The 14,439-nt window shown below is 53.0% G+C and overlaps 1 non-coding gene across 1 annotated transcript; it reads right to left on the reverse strand.

Moving 5' to 3' along the window:
* Positions 1-14,109: 14,109 nt before the first annotated feature.
* TRNAE-UUC lies at positions 14,110-14,182 on the reverse strand. The gene has a single exon. It is a non-coding gene; the product is annotated as a tRNA-Glu (tRNA).
* Between the last annotated feature and the right edge of the window lie 257 nt (positions 14,183-14,439).

Here is a 14,439-nt window from a genome sequence, read left to right on the forward strand (position 1 = left end):
CAGGAGCCAATGCCTGTCTCCAGCCCTCCCCACAGGACCTACAGCTTTCTCAGTGGAAGGAGAGAGAGCCCTAGAACCCCAGAGTCCTCTTTGCCACCGCAGCACTTATCTGAGCATGTAATTACACATTCGGGAGTGGTGGGTTGATTTCTGCTCATACCTCACCCAGGCTTTGGGGGCTTTGCTCACATCAAGTCCCCAGCCCAAGGGTACCACTGGCTGGAGGCCACTGGAACCTAATGGGGCCTCAGGCCTGGCAGTGCCTGCCTCTTGCCTCAAGGACACCAAAGAGAAGGACTGACCTAGCTTACAAGCAAGCCATAGCAGTAACAGGGAGCTCGAATTGGCCAGTCCAACAGATATGACCTGAATGCTCTTTAGAAAAAACATCTCCCAGGGCAGTTTCATAATCTGCCTCGTAATGCAGATTTAGACAAGTTTTTACGAATGCACTTTTTAAAATAGGTCTTAATGGATCCTTTGCAGTAGTTACAGCCCATTGTGTAAATGCAAACAGAAGGTTTTTTGAAAACATGTATTATTGATCAGAAAGGCAGCAGCAATTAGAAGCCAGTATGTCATATCATTCAATACACACTTCCTATACAGTCCTGCTTGTGCTCATTCATAACTTTCTGACAAATTATCCTGTCACTGGGAAGCCTTTTCTTTTCCCTTTTGCTTCTAGAAGCAAAGGCGAACCTCTCCATCAGTTATTAGCTAGAGGTGAATGAAAAATTAAGCTTACCTTTACCATCACAAAACCTATTTATGAATTCTCCAGTTTCCAGACTGAAATGACAAAACCTTCAGGTAAGATGGATGATGCCTCTTGATTTGTTCTGTGGCCCACAGTGGAAAAACAAAACAAAACTGGTGACAGGTAGCATATGCTACCTGTCATATTCAGGTGGGCAGAATCACAAAGCCAGGGAGGTCTGCCTTGTGGCAGGGTTGCTTAGCCAGGGTCTACAAGGAGGGGCCTTGGATGTCCCTCCCTGGTCATGTAACCTAAAATGATCAACAAGCATGAAGTTGAGCCTTGTTTTTGCTCAAAAATTCACATCCGAGTCTTTATTTCACCTGATCTGCACATTTACCATTTATTCTTCTTCTTGAAAAGTTCATCTATTTAATAAATACTTGCTGGGCACTATTTTCCCAGCACCCTTTTCAAACTACAGTGAGATAAGCCAAGACCCTTCCTTTGGGGTGCTTCTCAAGGACAATCACCAACACATAAGGTACAGACACACAGAGCATTCACAAGTGACCCCAGATGGGGAGGGGCATGGGGCAGGGTGTCTGTCAGGGCGGATGTCCCGGGGAGTTGACTTTGGGCAAAGAAGACAGAGCTCTGGGGATGGTGCTGCCCACAGGGAGTGGGGGAAGTGACAGGGTGGGCCTTGGGGTTTCCTCTGTTGCCCCAGCAGGGATAAGGGGTCTTTGTCTCCCCATGAAGCACCTCCTTGGCAGCCTCACCTCACCCCTCTAGAAGGTGCAGTTCTGGTCTCTGAGAGGGTTACAGCCTGCAGGATTGGCAGAGTGAATGCTCTGACCCAGGCAATCTTTAGGAGTGGAAAAAGTCTGCTGTGTTCTTGGTGTGCTGACAAATAGGAAGTCCATTGACTTAATGTCCTGTAATGGCTTCTGAGGCCTCCTTGCCCAGGATGGGGTGGGTGCAGCTCCAGGCACGGTGTGCTGCTTCTACATCCATCTCAGGCCTGCGGGTGCTGAGGCAGTGTGTGTGTGGGGGTGCCGCCGTCCCTGAAAAGGAGGGGGAGGGGGGCCGGCCACCTGCCTGTGGGAGGGCATAACCTGTGTGGCTCCCCCAGCCGCCTGTGCTTACAGACAAGCCCGCGAGCAGCAGGGCACTGACTGACCCCCGTTCTCCCCACCCCAATCCAGGAAGTGCTCCTAAAGACCTTGTTCAGTGATGGCAGCAGCCCCGGGTGGCCAGGGGAGGTGGGGAGTGCTGTCTCGGGTAGATCTAGGGTGCCACCATTGCTTCCTCTCTAACACCTCCCTAAAGGTGGCTATCTGAACCTAGGTGCATGGTTGGGAGGTAGCTCCCAGCTCTGCTGTAGACACCTCACCCAGCCCAGGTGGGCACCCCTGAGCACCCCTGTTTGCTGAGAAGCTGGACAGCCTGGCCTTCATCCCCAGTGCTGTCCACAGAATGTTCTGTGATGGTGGTAACTTCCTCCTCTGTTCCATCCAATGTGAGGGCCACTAGCCAAGTGTGGCTGTGGAGCACTTGAGATATGGATGGTGCGACTCAGGAACTGAATTTACAATAATGTAAAATTAAGTAGTCATACATGGCTATGTACTTATTGGGCATTGATGCTCTAAGAAACACCTTCCCGGCTTTTCCCTGGGGCTCCTGGGCTGGGCAGGCTCCTAGCCCAAACCTCCCCCGCTGTGGGGAGAGCAGAGAAACCAGAGCCTGCTGAGTCCCAGTGGGCTGTCTGATCCAGCAGCTTCCACTCTGTTTCCTGGTGGATTGAAAGTGCCAGAGCCCCCACCCCCACCCTCAACAGCAGCAGTCTTGCTGGGGTTCCCCCTGGGCACACTCTCTCTCGTCCTGGGGAATCTTCTGTTCCCCTGCAGACCCAGCACCAAGCCTGACCACGTCTACTGAAACCCCTGCCTCCTGTAGGCAGAGTGGGCGTTGGAGGGCCCTGTTCTCAGGGGCCTCTTTGGAAAGGGGCTGATGAGCTCATGCATGTTAATATGTTGTGATGAAGGGCTGTCAGGGGACTCTGTGCAGCAGCCTGAGACCCAAGGGCTTGCTTGCTGGGGCTGGGAGCTCAGCATCTAGCCCCTCTCCAGGGCCTACCTCCCTCTGCTCCCGAGCCACCCTGCCTCCAATGGTCTCAGACTCCCTACGTGTTCTGTGGCCACTGACCTCCACTGGCTGTTCCTTCTGTCTTCCTGCCTGCCTCTGGCCCCCTCTGTTGTTCAACTCTTAATTGTCACTCAGAAGTCTGGGCTCCAAGATACCACTCTCCCTAGCCGATACTCAGATGCTCCATCTAAACAATTTGAAGGGAACCCAGTATGCTTCCTGGGTTTCCCTGGTGGCTCAGTGGTAAAGAATCTGCCTGCGTTGCAGCAGTCACAGGAGACGTGGGTTTGATCCCTGGGTTGGGAAGATCTTTGGAGGAGGATATGGCAACCCACCCCAGCAACCTTGCCTGGAGAATCTCACAGACAGAGCAGACTGGCAGGCTACAGTCCATGGGGTCACAAAGAGTTGTACCCGACTGAAGCAACTGAGCACACACACACACACATGCAGTGTGCTTCCTGTTTTGTTTTTGTTTTTGTTGTTGTTTTGGCCATGCCCTGCAGCATGTGCGAGCTTAGTTCCCCAACTAGGGATCAAACCCATGTCCCCTACATTGGGAGCATGGAGTCTTAACCACTGCACAGCCAGGGAAGTCCTGCTTCCTGGTTTAACTGTGCTGGATTTATCTCCCGGCCCTCTCCGTGGGGACATGATGAGGACTCAGGGTGCTAGTTGGATGACCTGCTGTGAGGAATGGCCCTGGAAGCTAAGAAGACAGCCTGGGCAGAGGCACAAGGTGCATTCAGGAGGCAGGAGGTAGGGCAGGGCCATCTGCTGTGACAGCATCAGTCCTTACCGGTGCACACTCACACCCCTCTGCCCCCAACTCCCTCTGGGCTGCCTCCTTGGTGTGAACAGAAGCCTGTTGAGTCTGTAAACATCAGTGGAAAGGGTGACAGGAGCAGGGCTGGAGCCGGAAGACAATCCACAGGGAGGGAACAGGAGGCCCCAAATAAATCATTCAGGGCCTGACATTTGGAGCGTTTGAGTTTGAGACCAAACACAGATGCCCTTTAGATAAATACATTCTTGAGACGTGTTCCACAGGAGAAGTTTATGACTTGAATAGTTTTTTAGTGTCAGATGAGCATCAGGAAGTGTTTTGTTGAGAGACCTTCTCTTAAAAGCTCAGAATCCTTCTCCTCCCTCTGGCCCTTTAAACAGAAGGATACAGGGATCCTCAACAAGGGGAGCTTCTCTTTCTCCAGGTTCCCTGGGGATTGGCCCTGGGCTGGGATTGCTCAACTGAGGAATGTTCTGGAAGGTTCTGAAGACCTCAGTGCTCCAGGCCAGCAGGGTTGGGGGTGAGGGTCTCTCAGGAAGCTGATTTAGAAGCGTAGAAGTACCCTCCTCACTCAGAGCAGCTCTCCCACTCCCCACCCCCAATTCCTCTCTCCACAGAGGTCCACAGGAATGAGAAGGGCTGTGTGGAGATCGTGGGTCCCCCTCAAGCCTACAGAGGTTGGCAATTTTCTGTGGGTTGGAAACTTTACAAAGTTCCCCTATGCTGAAGCCCAGGAATACAAAGGAGCTGGGCTCACTGCAGGCCCTACGCCAGAGAAAGGAGACATGAGGAGAAGGTCAGATGCAATCATGTCTGGAAGCTTCTCCCTTCTGGCTTAGAGACAGGCCCCTACCTGCCCATCCCGGGCTCTGTCCCAGGACCTCCAGGGAGCCCTGCGGCTGCTCTCTGCCCAGCTCCAGCCCGGACACCAAGTAGCCACTGATGGGGCTGCTTCTACTACCCTGTGTGTGCTGCTCAGCCCTTGCCCTGCCCCCCAAGACAGGGGCTGCATTGTGAGGGGTGGATGCAGTTGCAACCTCTGCGAATTGTAACCTGTCCTTGAATGAGGCTACCATGGAAGAACTCACCACAGATTGTCTGTGCTGTGACTCAGCCACACAGGGAGGCCCCCTGGCTGAGCCAGGCAGAACTTGGGCTTGTCTTTCCACCACACGTGGGTGTGGGTGGGCTGGGGGCACACAGGAAGGCCTAGGACCTGGCTCACGGAAACCACATGGATGGAACTGAAAGGAAGCCCATGTGAACTTTGTGGGCACAGCAGTCCACCTCCTAGTACAGCTGTGAGATGAGCACTCAGGTGGTGGGGGATGGGAGAGAAGGGACCACTGTGTCTGTGCTGTTCTCCACACAGGACATCTCCCGGGGGCAGGAGAAAGGTTCTAATCAATCAATACACCAAGACTCCACACTGATTTCAGGGAGGGCCCCTCGTTTCCCTTAGGTGACTTCTGAGGACACCCGGAACCACATTTTCAACCACTCCTATAACTGAGAAACTGCTGTAACTGAGAAACTGAACCTTGGCTTTTCCACGTCTGTGGATAATTCTGCCCTCCCACTCCACCCCTCCATCTCCCACCCCCTAGCAATGGCCCTCAGAGGCCTGTCTCAGACCCTCTCTTTGCCCCAGATCCCTGGGGTCTCATGGAAAGCTGATTCAGAAGCTTAGAAGCATCCTCCTCACTCACAGCAACTCTCCTTCCCCTCCCCAACCCCCACCCCCTCCTACCCACAGGAACCTGATGGCTGGTCTACAAGATGTATTTATCTAAATGACCAGATCACTCCCTGTCCTAGTCATTTCATCCATGGCTGTGTCAGGCAATGAATGAACAGGGAGACTGATGCAGAGAGGCCGGGACTGAGCAGGCACCTGGGTGCCTGCTCTCCTCCCTACCCCCGCCCCGGGGCCCCGAGCTTACCTCCTTCGCTCCTGGGACTTGCCCAGACCCTCATCAGGAGTCCACCTCAGGGATGGAAGAGAAGAGTTTGGATGAAGCACCTATGATCTTCTAAAGCTTCGCTCCTGCCTCATAATTGTTTCCTTACAGGATCCAGACCCTTCGATACAGCTGATTCTCTAACACCATTCACAACCTTTTTTTGTTTTCTTCACGGTTGTCTTGGAAGCAGCTGCCCACAAATGCAAGCAGCCTTCGTCTTTGGGGGCTCCTGCGACCTTGCCTATGGTGGGGGGCAGGAGGGAGTGACCTCTGTTTTATTTCCCAGGTGGATACCCAGGCTGCAGAGGGGCTTTGCCTGGTTACCCATTTGTATCTGTAATTTATCAGCAATCTCAAAATCCTAAAGGTTGAATTATGCATGTCTGACCCCTGGAAGAAAAGCTGAGTGAGGTTTCCCTGGGAGGCAAAGCTCTGAGGCCTGAATCATCTCTCCTAGAAGAGGAGGCCGGCCTTGAGTGAGCACAGTGGGAATGGCTCATGGCTGTGGAGAACCTACATGGGGGCAGCCCTGGACTGGAGCTTCTAACTCATTCAGGGTCACAACACCCGCCTGGGTGGGAGTAGTGCCCCATTTTCCAGGCAGATTGCTGAGGTGCAAACCCAGCTGTTCCTTCTCTGGGCTTCTTGCCCTCACTTCACTGTGTTCCTGGTTTCCAAATTCTAGTGCAAGGCTGGTCAAACACACTGTGAGCCTGCCCCCAGGTTCTAACTCTGGGTGTGGGGGTAGGGTGACACATTGTCCTCGGGACTAGATCCCTGGGGCTGCTGATGCCGCTGGTACCCGGCCCACTGGGTGGGGATCAGCTGCCCAGAGCATGGTGCAATGGGAGAGACACAGGTGAGGATCTCAAAATGGAAGGTGCCTGCTTCACTCTGCTGCTTGCACGCCCTGTTCCCAGTGAGCCTCCCCTCCTCTGTGTCTCCTCCCTTTCTGCAGCCTCCATCTGCCCCTGGCTGATGCCCATGGCCCTGGCTTTGCTGGGAGCCCACCCAGAACTCACCTTCTCTGCTCCTCTTCAGGGACCCACCTGTGTTTACAGACAGCTGTCTCCTCCTAACACCCGTTTTTTTCAGCTGGGTCCCTCATGGGAGACTCAGACCCGACTGAGTCCACTGGGTGATCCAGCACACTCACTGTGCAGGTAAAGGGTGGTCATCTCTTTGTTTTGGCTGGATTCTACTGCCATCCAACTCTTGCATGGGGTGGAGCTTCAGAGAGTCTCCAGCAAACATGATTCTCTCATCTGCAAAGCAAGTGGGCTGTCACCATCACCCAGAACATGCCTGCTCCATTCCTCTGCAGGGACACACCTGTATTTGCAGACAGCTTTCTTCCCCTAACACCCATGTCTTCAACTGGGTCCTCAGAGCAAGACGGTTATTGCCATCATCCTGATGACCACATGTTTGGCTCTCGGGGACCTGGTCTCTGCCAAGCCATGGTCCCTTGACAGAGGCTAATTCAGGTCCTGTGCATGGCCAAGGGGGACTGGGGAAAAAGAGGAAAGAGAGGATGCCAGGGGACTCTGCCCCTTAGTCAGAGGCTCACAGGCCCCTCCAGACAGCGCATATACATGGCGGTGGTGGTGCTGGCAGCAGTGACTCTGGCTGGCCTGTGCATTGTTATTTCCAAAGACCGAGTCTTTGAAGCAAAGGAATTTTCATTCCTTTTACATTAATGAAAAAACTTGCAACCAGAGGAAGCACCCCACTAAATGACTGATGCTCCACAAGATACGCACTGTTCAGAAATGTCTCCTAGTCAATGAAGAAGTCAGTGGAATAAATAGTCAGTGGAATAAAAAGTAATCTGGCTACTCTAGGAATTAATATAAAAACATCAGATGCAGGATTTATAAGGGATGCCACCTCCAGCTAACCCTCCCTGGGTTAAATACCCCAAGGATGATGATTTACATCCTGTGCTGCAGGGCTCTGCCAGCATAATCGATAGGGGTGAGAAATGGGGCCACCCGGCCATGCTTGCCTGCAGGGCTGGGGAGGGGAACTGAGGGGGCACAGGGCAGCCCTGCAGGCTGCTAGGAGCAACAACCCATTTGAGCTGTCTGTCCTTTCTTCCCCTTCCTCTGCCTCACTGGTGAGCTCCAGACCCGTGGCCCACGTGTTTCTGGAAGCCTGGGCCATGGTCCCACTGGTCCTCACCCCTATGCCCAGCTCCTCCAGGCCTACAGGAGGCGGCCTAGGGAGAGGAGGGCAGGGCAGGCTGAGCCAGGTGCTGCCAAGACCAGAGCAGTGGGACCCGCACCCCAACCCTGGAAGCCTGGGCAAACCTCCTGACAGTAAGCAATCACACAGCCATCTTTGCTCTGCAAGAATTACTGTCCCCAAGTCTTGGTTTAGGGTGAAACTTGCCTAAGCAACTATTTATTCCCACTGTCCCAGACTTAGGATCTGCTGTTGGATTTAAGCCCTTGTTGGGCATTCCTGGGGTGCTTCCCTGAGGGAGCTCCAGGCTGGGGCTCGTGCCCGGAAACAGATGGGCCTCACTGCAGCTACAGGGCTGGCTTCCCTGCTGTGCTAGGTGAGATGTGCATCATCCCCACTCCTCCATGGTGAGGGCTATGCCTGCTCAGTTTTGCCCCAGTGTGCACCAGCCACACTTGGCAGGGGCTGGGCAGTGGGTTGGACCAGCCAGTGTCAGGGCCAGCCAGGCTGCCCCTGGGGGGTGGAGCGGGGGCCAGAGGAATATCCTGTCATCTGGCCCTTGATGTTGAGGCCCCGGAAGAGGTGAAAGCAAGGAAGACAAAGTGTTTACTTACTCCTCAGCCCCTCCCTGCCAAGCCTCCCATGGTCCCTCAGCCACACTCTCTACTCTGGAGTTGCAGCAGCTGTTGGGGGAAGGGGCACCAGCCTCTCATCATGCACTGCCCAGCCCTCTGCTCTAGCATTAAGCCTAGTCATTGCCCTTCAGGAGTGTCATCTTCTTCTCTAACCATCCAGCCCTCAAGGGAAATTCCTGTAGGGCTGGCAGTGAGGAAAGTCTGCGGGAAAGAGAAACTAGGGTTCCTTGTTCTTGATCCCACAAGAACCTGGCCCTTCCCCGGGAGGCCTACTGGTGTCTCCTTAGCACATCCACCCTGAGCAGCCTGGCTGAGTGCCCCGGTGTCCGCCACACTTCTGTTCACACCCACACTGAGTGGGCCCAGCACAGGCCTCCATGCCTCATGTGAACTAAAGCCAGGGACAAGTGACCCTGAGCAATCTCAGGGACAGAAAGGCCCAAAGGGACCACTCGGTCTAAGCCTTATCACAGAAAGACTGAGGTTCCACTGAGACTGGCCAAGGCCACAGGGTAAAGCTGGCCTCCTGGCCTGAGGGCAGTGCCCTCTGCCCTCTGCCTGCCAAATCACCCTGATGCTGGTCTAGGCTACTGTGCAGTCATCCTCAGTCCTACTAAAGGGAGAAACATAAACTCAAATACGATTTTCATTGTATCAGGAGTTGAATGGTGTCCCCCCAGATCCATATATTAGAGTCCTGACTCTGTTAGCTTAGAATGTGATCTGATTCAGAAACAGGATCTTTACAGATGTAATCAGGTTAAAATGAGGTCACTGGGGTGGGCCCCAATCCAATATCACTGGTGTCCTTATAAAAAGAAGGAATTTGGACAGAGTCAGGCCCAGAGGGAAGGTGAGGTGAAGAGACATAAGCTGAGGAGAGAGCCCGTCGAAAGATCCTCCCATCACAGCCCTCAAAGGAACCAGCCCTGATTTCAGACTTCCGGACTCCAGAACCGTGAGATAATAACAAGCCATGCAGTCACCGGAAACTGATGCAGACTGGAAAGAAGGTCCTGGTAATGAACATAGAGCACTATTAATTTTACTTTTTTGGTGGGGGGTGCTTTTGGTGTTTCAGATTTTGCTGTTGTTTAGTCACTAGTCGTGTCTGACCCTTTGTGACCCCATGGACAGTAGCTTGCAGGCTGTTCTGTCCATGGGATTTTCCAGGCAATCATACCGGAGTGGGTTGCCATTTCCTTCTCCAGTTCCAATTATTTGTATGCTTTTAGTTTTCATTATGAATTCACAAACTGGGGTGTATTTATCAACGGTCAGAGACTCAGGAGAGGATGCTGATGGGGAAGTCTGCTCAGTGCATTCTAGGAGCTGAGGCCCTCCTGGGATGTGGGTTCCCAGGTTGCTGGGATAGAGGGCAGAGAATTGCTGGATATGTGTGTGGGCCACTGAAGTGTGAAATGGATGAGGACACTATAGCCCACATTTCCCGCTGTCTTAGTGATGTTTTCTGTCCACACTGATGGCAGTGACCTTGATCAGGAACCCCATGGTGACCCATACAGGGCACCTCCATCCAGCCAAAGAGATGGAAGCAATGGGCTACTGAGTGCTTACTTGTCCCTTCACATAATAACAGGTCAGTGTTGTTCTAGTGAAAAGGACTTTGTGGGCATTACTGCTGTAGGCGTAATCACACAATATGAATTCTAAACAAAATCACAGACCCCCATTTGGTGAAACTTATTCCAGGGAATTTCAGTGTATTGTTTGACACCCTGTTGACTCACACTGCTTAGTGCATTTTTGCTCTCACAGCAGCTCTGTCACTACTGGGTTTCAGTGGAGGCTTAAAAAAAGCAATTTCTCTGCAGGCCACAGCTCTAAGATCACAGGAGGGATTCACAGACCTCACAACCTTTGGGAAAATGACCAAATATCAAAACTAGTACCAAACATTTTGCTACCAAGAAGACATTTCCCATTAAACAGAAACCCCCAGGGACTTCCCTGGTTGTCCAGTGGTTACAAATTCACCTTCCAATGTAAGGAGTGTGGGTTTGCTCCCTGGTCAGGGAGTTAAGATTCCCACATGCCTTGAAGCAAAATAAGTAAATAAAACAGAAGCAATGTTGTAAATATGAACTTTCCTGGTGGCTCCAGACAGTAAAGGACTTGCCTGCAGTGCAGGAGACCTGGGTTTGATCCCTGGGTTGGGAAGATCCCCTGTAGAAGGAAACGGCAACCCACCCCAGTATTCTTGCCTGGAGAATTCCATGGACAGAGGAGCCTGGCAGGCTACACCATGGGGTCGCAAAGAGTCAGACACACCTGAGTGATTAACACTTCCACTTTCAATGCTGTAACAAATTCAGTAAAGACTTTTTAAATGGTCCACATCAAAAAATCTTAAAAAAATATAAATAGAAACCACTTCCAGGAATGAGACACTTCCTCTCCCACATATGGCAGACCCTCTGGAGTAGCTCTCACTGACCCAAATGTACTAGAGCTCCCCCAGGACAAGGAACTCTGTGTCCACCCATATTCTCAGTCGGTCATCCACAGAGCAGGTGCTGCGTCCCTGGGTCAGAGAAATTCAGGGAAGTCCAAGAGATCATCAAGGGCAGCATTCTCACTGTCTATTACTCAATAACAAGCCATCCCCAAACTGTCTTAAAACAACACCGTTATTTCTTTTGCTCACGAGTCTATAACATGGGCAGTCCTCAGCAGGCATACCTTGTCTCTGCTGCACTCCGCTTAGCTTAGGGTGGCTCACAGCAGGACTGGAATCACATGACTTGTGTCATGTAGAATCACATGGACTTCCTCACATGACTGTGTGTGGTGCTGGTTGCTAGCCCAGACCCTCTGCCTTCACTGGAACTGTCCACCAGGGCACAGACATACAGCCCTGTAGGAGCTGGGCTTCCTTACAATATGGCGGTCAAAGTCGTATCACCTTCTGTATCCTCGTCTCCAAAGTCCCCCTGCATCCCTCCGTCACATTCTATTTATCATAGCAGTCACATAGTCCAGCCCAATTTCTAGGAGAGGGGAAACAGAATCCATCTCTGGATGGGGGTGGTGGTGGCAGGATTCTGGAAGAGCCGGCAGGACAGAAATATTGCTGTGGTCATTTGCAGCCTGCGACATCCTGGTCCAGAGGTCACACTGGGGAGTCTGGGTCAAGGGGGCAGGTTCCCAATGTGGTCCACCATCAGGAGTTAGGGACAGAGTCCAAAAATGCCTCCCTACTGCTCCTGAAGTGAGTCTGAGCTAACACTGAACAGGCCACACCTGTGTCCCCTTTGGCTCCGTAGGCCCATCGGCACAAAGACCAGCAATAATCCTCTCTCAAGACTCCTCAGCTTCAGCTGTCTGTAATGCCAGGACTCTCTGATCTATGGAATGAGTCATCAGTGGCATCTCCTTCAGCAAATGACCCATTCAAAGGGAAGATTTGTCATGCCTGGGGCATTTTATGAATGTTGTTGCTTTGTCTGGCAAGCTGTGATTCCATTAGGAAAAACAGCCGGCATGAGATGATGCTGCCAGGGCAGATGCTTGGATCGAGGGCACATGGGGGGGACCGGTGACCCGTACCGTGGCTGCTTCCTCCCACCTACCTGAGGGGGACCCTGGGTGCTCAGCTCCTCCCAGCCAAATCATAGAGTGGAGGTTGCAGGCTCAAGCTTGCACTCTACATTTGTGACACCTGTGTGAGACAAAACAACCCTGAGCTGGGCTCCCCTGGACCCCAACACAAGGGAGGAGCTGGCCAGGCTGCAAAGACAGCTGTCTGCACCCAGGACCCAGGCCCATGCCCTGGTCTTCCACTGCCTGGTATGGGTGAGTGTGCACCACCACCTGAGGCCCGTGCACCTGTTCACAGGTGACACTCACCTGGCAGCGACAGGCAGCAAAGGGCTCAGCTTCAGGAGTGCTGGATGCCAGGGGCACACCCTCTCCTCCTTCCCTTGCTTTCCCCATGAGGCCTAGCACAGTGCTGGGCACACACAGGGTCCCGTGGCCTCCTGCTCATTCTCAGAACAGGTCAAGGAAGACATGGACCTCAGGGTCTCTGAGATGGGGCAGAGTGGGCTGTGGCTGTGATGCTAGGCCGGGCTGCTATGAGGACCCCAGAGGGCTGGGGTGGGTGTGTTCCTACCCCTGGTTGGAGTTCCCTCCAAATTCTGGATCAAACTATTGGATCTGAGACTCAGAAGGGACTGCAGCCATCTCCAAGGTCAATGGAAGAAAAGGGAGCACTTGAGTCCTCAGAAAGTGAGGGTCCTGGGCTCCTTGGAGCCTCTTCCACTCCTGGTCTGACCCCCGCATTTCTCTCCTTGTCACTAATCCCCATGGCCCCTCCCAGAGATTCTGTCCAATTACTGAGCCCTTCCTCAGCTGCAAACCCCCTGTCATCAGTGCAGAAAGGGTTCAAAGTGGTGCCTGCCCCAGGGTGGGGGTGAAACAGAGCAGGGTATGGGCGAGGGCTCTGGGAACTGAGTGTGATAAGGACAATCCACGGACATCTCTCTTCCTCTTCCCAACACTGCCCCCCAAATGTTCCTATTCACCCGGCAAAGCTCGACCTTGGGTGGCCCAGTTTTCTGCCTCCCCCGAGTCCTCGCCTGGCTGGAGGAGGTGAGGGAGGCTGTCTGTGTTCAGGACCCTCTCTCCACAACAGTGGTCTCAGCCACCCTGGTTGCTCGCTCCCTGTCTTCTGTGCCTCCGCAGCCCTCACAGCCACCTCCCTGGGCCTCCAGATCTCTTAGAAGGACCTACTCAGCCTTTTCCAGTCCGTCTGCACTACCCACTCAGTCACAGCTCCTGAGCCTTGTGCATCGTCTTGCTGCAGCTTGAACCCACTTCTCAGGCTTCCTGGATCACTCCCTGTCAGAACATGCTGGAATGCTCCTCATCTTCAAACCCAAACTCCAAGACCTTGTGCCTATCCCTTATTCCTTGGCTCTTTTTCTGGGGGGAGGAGGGGCCTCATTGCTCGCAGGATCTTTGTTCTCCAACCAGAGATCGAACCTGTATCTCCTGCAGTAGAAGCATGGAGTTTGAACCACTGGACTGCCAGGGAATTCCCTCGGCTCTCTTGACAGGTGTTATCTTTGTAACCACCTCCTTTTCTGGCCCCTGTGGTCCCTGCAGCCCCCTGCAACCCCTGTGGGCCCCGCCCTGCCCTGACTCTGGCTTTGTCTAAGCCTGAAAGCTGAAGGACCTCCACCCAATGGGCCAGAAGTGACCCTCTGCTGTCCACGTACACTCAGCTCCTGGCAGCACTGGACTGCTCCTCCACCTGCCTGCACACCCGCACCCCCTCCTCCGCCCCCATCCCCAGGCCTCTCCTCACTTGGCTTCCTGGATACACCTCCTCCTCTTCTTCATCTGTGTGCCTTCCTTGTCTCCATTACTAAACATGGATGTGTTCACAAAAGATCCCCAACCTGGGCCGTCAGTTTAGCCCACACTGACTCCTCAGTGACCGCATCCAGACCCAGCTTGAAACCCAGTCCACCCCCCCCCAACACTCTCCTCCATCCCCCATCTATTCCCAGCCTCTCCTCCCCACTAAAGTCCACTCACTAAGCTGCCTGCCCTCCATGGACTCTCTGCATGGCCCCCAGAGGGCATCTCAGGTTTAATGCATCAAAAGTAAACTTTTTTTTTTTTTGTGGCTGTGTCATGTGGTTTGCAGGATCTTAGTTCCCCAAACTGGGATTGAACCAGTGACCTCAGCATTGAAAGTATGGTGTCTTAACCACTAGACTACCAGGGAATTCCCAAAAACAAACTCTTAATTTCCACTTTTCCCATCCCCAAATCTTGCTTGTCCTTCACTTATTCCCATCTTAGTAAAAGGGTTCATATTCACTCAGTTTCTCAGGACAAAGACCAAAGAGTTACAAGTGATTCCCTTCTCTCTTTCATACCTTGAATCTGACCCAACGGCATGTTCTGCTGGGTCTCCAGAACATACTCAGAATCTCATCCATCTGCATTGGTCCAAGCTGCTGTCCTCTCCAGGCTGTCACA

The sequence above is a fragment of the Cervus elaphus genome, unplaced genomic scaffold, assembly GCF_910594005.1.
Source record: "Cervus elaphus unplaced genomic scaffold, mCerEla1.1, whole genome shotgun sequence".
Taxonomy (NCBI): Eukaryota; Metazoa; Chordata; class Mammalia; order Artiodactyla; family Cervidae; genus Cervus; species Cervus elaphus.